We start from the raw sequence: 5,953 nt of genomic DNA, 5'->3' as shown, positions 1-5,953 counted from the left end.
CAACCCAAGTCTCATAAATACATATTACTTTATTTTAAATGTTTTAACATGAACAGATTTAACTTAAACATATAATCATGCATCAAAATCCAATAATCATTCAAAACAAGATTATAAAAATAAAACCATACAACTCTCTATTTTAATCTGATTAAACATGCATAATTATTTAGTTTTAATTGTTTAAGTAACCTAAAATCTCCTAGGCATGTATAGAAACACAAATCAAATGGAGAGAGTAAGAAAAGAACTTACCTTTAAGGATTTCGAATTGAAACCCTCAAACCTTATTCTTCTCTACTTTTTTTCTGGCCACCTCTTGGCTGCCTTCTCAGTCCTCTGCGCTCCTGATTTAACCCACGAGCAAGCCTCCTAACTTCTCCTTGGTTCGGCCTTGAACCCTTTGCTAAAACCTCCTTATTTTCCTTCACATTTTCCTCTCTGTATCTCTCTGCCTCTAAGTATATAATATATCACATATATAAAACCTAGCCTCTTACAGACCTATACTATTATATATATACAACATATAACCCTAATCCTATATTAACCCTAAGTCTGCTAACTTAAGGAAAACAAAAAGGAAAAATAAAAAAAAAAAACATATATATATATATATATATATATATATATATATATAAGTCTGCTAGCTAAACTAACGTAATATATATATAGGTATGTATATATAACTTATAATTATATATATAATACTACTATTTCATTATTATTAAAATTACTATATACAAATAATAATAATAATAATAATTAGAAAACTATCCTTATATACATATATACCCATATATATAGGTACAACCATTCATGAATAAATATTTGTACCTATACAATTCACATCCAAGTAATCCATGCGACCTAATTGGTTGGTCTATTGTGACCATCCATATCCATCCTTTAAAATAAAAATAAAATAAAACATAAAACAATTAAATTATTTAATCCTAACTAACAACTAATTACAATTAAACCATACATCAATTAAACAATTAAAACACTCAATTAATTAACTACATACTCACCCAATTAAATCAAATAAATCACATAAGCAATTAAAATAAAGAAACATATAATCATATAGCCACATAAGCATATAACCACGTAAGTACGTAAAATACAATAAAATAAATAATTAAATTCCTTTTATATCCTTTTGAAAATTAGGAATATTACAGTTTTGGAATGAAAAACAACAATTTTGCATTGTACATAGTCTAAAGCACATAATTTATCATTATATAAGGGTATTATTGACTTTTTACACTTTCAGTGGCCAGAGTAGGGAAGTCAACGTAAAGAGAGGTCATTGTAATTTACCTTTTTAATAAGGGTATTTCTTACAAATTTTTTTTTTTTTTTGGGCACTTTCCCATATGATAATTCAAATTTGAGGTTTTGTTTCTCCTAGCTATTCTCAACCTCGGAAATATCCCTAGAACACAATTGTTTATGTGAGATCTCCTCAACCCAGTAAACTTCCCCTGTTAACTTCCTTTTATACTTTGTTAGATTGATCGGATTGATCGCAAAATTGAAAGGGTCCTGATCTGCATCAATTTAGAGGTTGGTCGCCTGAACTCAACTTTCTTTTAGTTGAATTCATTCTATATCTATCTGCTGTGTGTATCGTGTTGTATGATAAGCTCTTATGGATTTTGAGATCTAAACTGGTTTGAACTTATAATTGGTTTGGGTAGTAATTCCCATTTCAGATCTCAATTGACCCAATCTTTGTTTTTAACACATTCGACATTGGTTTCACCTTTCGTAGTGTTGTATTAAGCTTTTCTTCAGTAAAGTTTGTTGATTCCCCGGTAAAGACTTGCTTTTTGTTGTTTTGTTTTTATTTTTTCCGGTCAAATAACCGTCGATTCTGATTTTTTAAACATGTTTTTTTATACTTTCCTTAATTAAATAAAATCGAAATAGTTCATAGTCTTTAGGTTGTTTGGTTTGCAAATTAATAATTATTTAATTAAATAAAATTTAATAATTATTTTATGCTCTAAAATTGCATTTATTCATCCGAATTGTTCTTTAGGTTGTTTGGTTTGCAAATTATTAAATTTTTTTTTTTGGGCGGGGGTTAATGGAGGGTGTTTTTCCCTCCCCGCACCTTTGGGTCATTCCCAGATGTTTTATGCCAACTCAACCATTCCATGGGGAACCGAAAAGATAAGATACGTGAAGGTTATTTTTTAAGTTTTGTTATTGTGGAAAGGAAGGGAAAGAAGATTGTGGGAAAGCAGGGTCAAATTAACAATTTTAAATGTCTTATAGTAACAATTTTTACTTTCTAATCTCATTTAAACTTGAGGGAAAATATAAATGTCTCTAAACAATATTTTTACTTTCTACGCTCATTTAACCTTTTTTTCACTTTCTAATCTCATTTAACCTGAAGGGAAAATATAAATGTCTTTAAACAATCTTTTACTTTTTAATCTCATCTGACCTTTTCTAATCTCATTTAACCTAGAGGGAAAATATAAAGGAATTTAATAAACTCATTTGATTTTCCTTTTCCTTTCCTAATTCCTAGAAGAAACGGTTTCCCAACTGTCTGTGTTAAGCCTGGAAGTTTTCCCTACACTTCAATTGATTTCCTGCTCTCCTCTATATCTAGTGTTCTTTGCATCAAATGTAGAACTATATAGAACAAAGTGCTTCAGTGGAAAATCTATTGAATTGTTGTATGTAAAATAATTATCCATTGGTTTGTGTGGAGGAGGTAAGGGCTAGATGAGTACATTACATGTTACCAATTGAAAATCATCACAGTTCTGAAAAAACATTGATTTTTTGTTGGCAGGTGGCCTGGCTTGAAATTTTTGACGCTGCCTTTTGTTGGATCGAATGAAAGTCCCTTCTTTTCAAAATTTATAAGCAAGTGGAAAAATTTGCAGATGTTAAGGGTTGGATGCCCCCATAATATGAAATCAATCCTTACCCAAGTCAACCTTCATTGCAAGAATTTTGTTGATTTCGGTATTTCAAGAGGCTACATTAAGGAAGATGAATCAAGAGGCCACATTAAGGAAGATGAATCATTGGTTATAGTCACATTACTGCCAAACATGAAGTATTTAGATATAAGGCATACATATGTTCGTAGGGATGCTCTTGTGAGGATTTTAAAGGGCTGCAAAAAACTTGTGCATTTTGATGTTAGAGACTGCCAACGTTTCAAGGGTGACGACGATATTTTGAAGCTTGCTTCTCATATTCCGAACTTCGTGTACGGTGATTCAAGCGTGCCGGAAGAGGGCTCGGATGAGAGCTGGAGTGATGGTGACCGTAGTGATGATGAGTGGGATGATAATGGCTTTACCATCCACCCCGGCGGAAGTAGCAGACCCATGTTTTTACATGATTACTGATTCAAGTGCAAAGTTGCCATGGGCTGGTAGCTGCATATAGTGTGCTCTGTCAAAGTAATTTATTTTCGTCCTCATCTCCCTGAAAGGGTCAAAGCTTTGATTAATGGTTGGCTAATTATGAAAGAGTGTTTTCCATTATTTATGAAAGAGGACTGTTAAACACAGTCGCACTTGCGACTGTAAATCCGCCGTAATCGCATCTCCTATCGGATAGTTTAATATGAATTTGACCTTTTTTTTTTTTTTTTTTTTTTTTTTTTAAGGTTGTTTTCACGTGTTTACAGTTACCATGTTGGTTTTAGCGACTCTTTTCTCACTATTTTTCTTTCATTGCCTTACAGACTAAAATGCTTTTAGACTCTATTTGGAGAGGATTTTAGACTCTATTTGGAGAGGTTCAATGCCGCCCATATTATATATTGATCCACCAATGAAAAAAAGAAAAGAAAGAAAAAAAGTGTAATACTAACATAAAGTATACACAAAATTCATGATATTAACAAAAAATAAGATGGACAAAAAAAAAATAATAATAATAATAATAAAAATACTAACAATCGAAATAATAAAAATCAACTTTGTAAGATGAGACTACTCAGCTCTCCCAAGTTAAAAAAAGTACCGAGAGCTCTGCAAAGCAAGTTACAGATAGTTGTAAATGAAAAGCTCTGCAAAGCAAGTTACATATAGTTGTAAATGAAATGCATCAAAAGCAATGAATAGAAAAATAGGAAATTCAACTTAAATTCCTAACTATAAAGAGAGCAATACCAAAAAGGATTTTGCTAATGACAATAGTACAAAATTGCATAGTGATTCATAGTCTCTCTCTCTCTCTCTCTCACACACACACACACACAAATGATATACTGTCAGTTCTTTTACCAAAATAAGAGTGTCTAATTAATAAAAAGATGCCCTATAATTCAAATACACCTAAGCAAAATTCACTTCATCAAAATGTAAAGCAATTTGAAAAACTCCAAACAATAAAGCCAAAATTCTAACAGAATCTGCAATTTATTTTATTTTATTTTATTTTTGTGAAGTACCAACAGAATCTTGGATATTGGTATCTAACGCTTTGAAATTCACAAAGAGTAATACCAGACTTTAGCACCTACAGAGAGCAATTGAACTAATCAAAGCAATGCGAGAGTTGTTGCAAAGTAAATTATTATGTAGTGAAATAAATTTTAAAAATAACTTTAAATTAATATTTATAAATAAAAAAATCATAAATCAATTACATAATAGCTAAAAGATCTCTTCAGTGTAAACGTTTATATAAAAATCAAAAGTTGAAGAAAATAAAAGATTATAAAAATAATTAATTAAATAAAAAATATAAAACTGAGATGGGTTTGGAGCCTTTGGGCGGGTTTTGAGCTGGTTATGCATGGATAAGTCAATAATGGATCAATAATCTGTTATTAACTCTTTTATAGTGGATTATAAATGAATTGAGTGTTAAATGGGTGAGTCAATTCACACCTAATCCAATGATCCAAATATTTTTAGACACAAATTGTCAAGTTATTTTAGTTGTTGAATATATATATAAAAAAAAAGAGGAAAATTTATTCTTAAACAAATTTTTTTGTTTCAGACATTATATATATATATATGGTAAATAATCAACTATAATTTTACCTCTTTTCACATACATATATTATATTGTACATACATAAACACACAACTATGTTTGTATTTACTTTTTTCTTTTTTTGATAGTGAAGTATCTTTGCGCGCATATATATATACCCGTTGTATCAATATGACAATATGTTGTTTGAATTTGGGCAAGGAATTTAATTTGTACAAGTGTACAACTACCACACATATTAATAAAATAGATTGAAGTTTTAAGCTGCTTGAATAAAAACACATACATATTGTGCAATGGTGACAAAGGCATGCAAATAATTAATTACCGAAAAGAAAAAGGCAAGGTAGGCTGTAAAAATTATTATTAGAAATAAGGCACGTAAACCAAACATTGTAATTTCGGTTTCAGTTTTAATTTTTTCACCAAAGCTAAAGAAAAAACCACAGTAAGTGGCAATGCCGCCGGCAATTAAGGTGAACAGGAACTATAACCCCGTTACATTGATAGTATACCGGTGAGTAACTTACAAATCTATTTCATGCAGAGACGGAGTTAGGATTTCAAGTCAGGGGTTCATACAGAAAAAATAAAATAAAATAAATAAGAGACAGAGAGAAATGCATGAGAGGAAAGGGAGAGAAACGGAGGAGAGGAAAAAAGGGAAGAGAAGAGAAAACAGAGGAGAGAGAAATAAGGGGGAGGAGAGAGAATACGGGTTTTATTTGAGTGGGTTAAGATGGGTACTCATTCTTAGCCCATTATTGTCCTGTCAATTCATTCATATCGGATTTGGTAATTAAAGAAAATGTATTCATTTTTTATTAGTCCACATCAGCAGTGAAAGCAATATAAATTCTCACTGGTGAGGACTTAAGTATTGTCCTTAATTTTAATAGGCGGGTTTGGGTATAAATTGTCACCCCTACTAAGATCTAATGATGCGTTTGGTGTG

The 5,953-nt window shown here is 30.8% G+C and overlaps 1 long non-coding RNA gene across 1 annotated transcript; it reads left to right on the top strand.

Moving 5' to 3' along the window:
* The first annotated feature begins 1,299 nt into the window (after window positions 1-1,299).
* Window positions 1,300-3,922, top strand: LOC132293335 (uncharacterized). Its single transcript, XR_009477820.1, has 2 exons — window positions 1,300-1,575; window positions 2,825-3,922. It is a non-coding gene; the product is annotated as an uncharacterized LOC132293335 (long non-coding RNA).
* Window positions 3,923-5,953: the final 2,031 nt, after the last annotated feature.

This window comes from Cornus florida, unplaced genomic scaffold (assembly GCF_030987335.1).
Source record: "Cornus florida cultivar Cherokee Brave unplaced genomic scaffold, ASM3098733v1 CherokeeBrave_3.0.0_Hap2_Chr02, whole genome shotgun sequence".
Taxonomy (NCBI): Eukaryota; Viridiplantae; Streptophyta; class Magnoliopsida; order Cornales; family Cornaceae; genus Cornus; species Cornus florida.
The sequence above is the reverse complement of the archived record's forward strand: the minus strand, read 5'-3'. Positions and strand labels throughout refer to the sequence as shown.